Source organism: Arachis hypogaea, chromosome 15 (genome assembly GCF_003086295.3).
Source record: "Arachis hypogaea cultivar Tifrunner chromosome 15, arahy.Tifrunner.gnm2.J5K5, whole genome shotgun sequence".
NCBI classification, from domain to species: Eukaryota; Viridiplantae; Streptophyta; class Magnoliopsida; order Fabales; family Fabaceae; genus Arachis; species Arachis hypogaea.
The window spans coordinates 45889988-45893261 of NC_092050.1; the positions used below are offsets into that span (position 1 = coordinate 45889988).

The window sequence follows — 3274 nt, forward strand, 5'->3', positions numbered from 1 at the left end:
CAATGCTAGCTCTGCTGCCAGGATAGGCGTTGAACGTCCAGTGAGGGTTTTCTCACTGGCGTTAAGCACCACTCTTGCTGCCAGGTTGGGCGTTGAACGCCCAGTTATATGCCCTTCACTAACGTTCAATGCCTTCCCAATTTCTCCAAATTCGGTCTCTTCCTTAGAGGTGATGGCCTTGCACTCTTCTCTTGGGTTCACTTCAGTGTTGCTGGGAAGAGTGTCAGGATGAGTTCAGGGATCCTCTTGCTCAGTTGACCAACTTGTACCTCCAAGTTTCTAATGGAGGACCTTATTTCATTCATGAAACTATGAGTGGTCTTAGAGAGGCTGGAGACCAGAGTGACTAAGTCAGAGAGGCTCTGCTTAGGGGTTTCCATATTTCCTTGAGATGATGGGAATGGTGGTCTGTTGTTGAACCTATTCTGGTTCCTTCCACCTTGATTATTATTGAAGCCTTGCTGAGGCTTCTGTTGATCCTTCTAGGAAAGGTTAGGATGATTCCTCTATGAAGGACTGTAGGTGTTTCCATATGGTTCTCCCATGTAATTTACCTCTTCCATGGTGGGTTGATCAGGATCATAAGCATCTACATCAGGAGATACTTCTTGGTTACTGCCAGCTGCAGCTTGCATTCCAATCAAATGTTGAGAGATCATATTGACCTACTGGGTCAAGATCTTATTCTGAGCCACTATGGCATTCAGAGTATCAACTTCAAGAACTCCTTTTTTCTGAGGGATCCCATGGTTCACATGATTTCTCTCAGAGGTGTACATGAATTGGTTGTTTGCAACTATCTCAATGAGTTCTCTTGCTTCTGTAGGCATTTTCTTCAAGTGGAGTGATCCTCTTGCAGAGTTGTCCAATGAGATTTTGGACATCTCAGATAGACCATCATAGAACACGCCTATGATAGACCATTCTGAGAGCATGTCAGGAGGATATCTCCTGATCAATTACTTGTATCTTTCCCAAGCTTCATAGAGGGATTCACCTTCTCTTTGTTTGAAGGTGTGAACTTCCACTCTGATTTTACTCATCTTTTGATGGGGAAAGAATTTAGCCAGAAAAGCATTAACCAGCTTTTTCCAAGAGTCTAGGCTCTCTTTTGGTTGGGAGTCCAACTATATCTTAGCTCTGTCTCGTACAGCAAAGGAAAAGAGCATAAGCTTGTAGACTTCAGGATTCATTCCATTGGTCTTAACAGTATCACAGATTTGCAAGAATTCAGCTAAGAACTGATGTGAATCTTCCATTAGAAGTCCATGGAACTTGCAATTCTGTTGCAGAAGAAAGACTAACTGAGGCTTAAACTCAAAATTGTTAGCTCCAATGGCAGGTACAGAGATACTTCTGCCATAAAGGTCAGAGGTAGGCATCGTGAAGTCACCAAGAACCTTTCTTGCATTTCCTTCAGGTTCGACCATGTCTCCAATTTCTTATTCAAAATTTTCTGAAAGGTTTCTTCCGGAGTGTTGTGCTATAGCCTGTTGTAAGCTCCTCCTTAAAGTCCTTTCAGGTTTAGGATCAGGATTAAAGAGGGGTTCTTTATCCCTGTTCCTGGCCATAAACAAGAAAAGAAGAAAAGAAAGAAAGGAAGCTTCTATGTCTGATTTGAGTATAGAAAGCTCCCAGTGAGATGTGAAGAAAGAAGATGAAGATAGAAAAGTGAAGATGAGAGATGAGAGAGGAGAAGAGTTCGAATAAATAGAAGTAAATAGGAGAAGAATTAGAAATAGAAAAGACAAAAAAGAATTAAAATATTTTTATTTTTATTTTATTTATTAATTAATTTCGAAAATTAAAGTTAATAAATTTAAAAATATTTAAAATTTAAATGTTAAATTTTCGAAAATAGAAGAGAGAGAAGAATAGAGTTTTCAAAAATTGGGAGAGAGAAGAATTAGTTAAGAAGTTTTGAAAAAGAAGAGAGAGAATATAAGTATTTAATTAGAAAAAATTTGAAAACAAGATAAGATATAAGATTAGAAAAGACTTGAAATTAAAATTTGAAATTAGAAATAAGAAAGGTAAGATAAGAAATTAAAAATATTTGAAAAAGATTTGATTTTAAAATTTGAGATTAGAAAAGATTTGAAAAAGATTTAAAAGAAAGATAAGATTTGAGATTTGATTTTGAAAAAGATTTGATTTTAAAATTTAAAATTTGAATTTTAAAATAAGATAAGATAAGATTTTGAAAAAGATAAGATTTTTTATTTTGAAAATATTTGAATTTTGAAATTTGAAAACTAAGATAAGATAAGATAAAAATTTTGAAATTAAAATCTGAATGATTATTTTTTTATGTAATTTTCGAAAAATTAATTAGAAGATAAGAAAAGATATTTTTTATTTTTGAATTTAATGAGGAAAGAGAAAAATAAGTAAAAGACACAAAACTTAAAATTTTTAGATCTAAATGGACCTAGTTTTCGAAAATTTAAAGAAATACACCAAGAGACACCAAACTTAAAAATGTTAAGATCAAAACAAACAAAAACACAAGGACACTTTGAAGATTGAGAAGAACACCAAGAACAAGACTCAAAAAATTCAAAGAACACAAGAACATGCAAAAGACACAAAACTTAAAATTTTTGAAAACCAAACATAAAATTTTCGAAAAATATAAAAGAAAAACACAAAAAGACACCAAACTTAAAGATTGACACAAGATTTAACCAAAGAAACTATTTTTGAAAATTTTTTTGAAAGAAAGACTCAAGATTTTCGAAAATTTTAACTAAGAACAAAAACAAAAGACTCAAACCCAAAAACAAAGATTAAACAAAGAAAAGAAAAATGTTTTTGAAAAAGGTTTTTTATTTTTTCAAAAATAAAGAAGAAGAAAAGAAAAATAAAAGACTCAAATAAAATAAAAAAAAATACCTGATCTAGGGAACAAGATAATCCATCAGTTGTCCAAACTCGAACAATCCCCGACAACGGCGCCAAAAACTTGGTGCACGAATCCCCAAACTTCGTACAACTATACCAGCAAGTGCACTGGGTCGATCCCATGAGGATTGTGGTTTGAAGCAAGCTATGGTTATCTTGCAGGTCTTAGTCAGGCAAAATCAAGAAGTTGTTGGTTTTGAGTTGGAAGATGGAATTAGGTTAATATGTTTACAATGATAATCTTAAAACTTAGATGGATGAGGCTTGGAGTTGCTTTGTCCTTCTGGATTAACTTTGGTCTTATTGTCTTCTTTGCTTGTGAATGATTCCTTCAATGGCAGGCTGTATGTGATCAATGCCTTTCTTGAGA

General features: G+C 34.0%; 1 non-coding gene across 1 annotated transcript; it reads left to right on the forward strand.

The window, feature by feature from the left end:
* Positions 1–928: 928 nt before the first annotated feature.
* On the forward strand, positions 929–1037 carry LOC112753057 (small nucleolar RNA R71). Its single transcript, XR_003177458.1, has one exon. It is a non-coding gene; the product is annotated as a small nucleolar RNA R71 (small nucleolar RNA).
* Positions 1038–3274: the final 2237 nt, after the last annotated feature.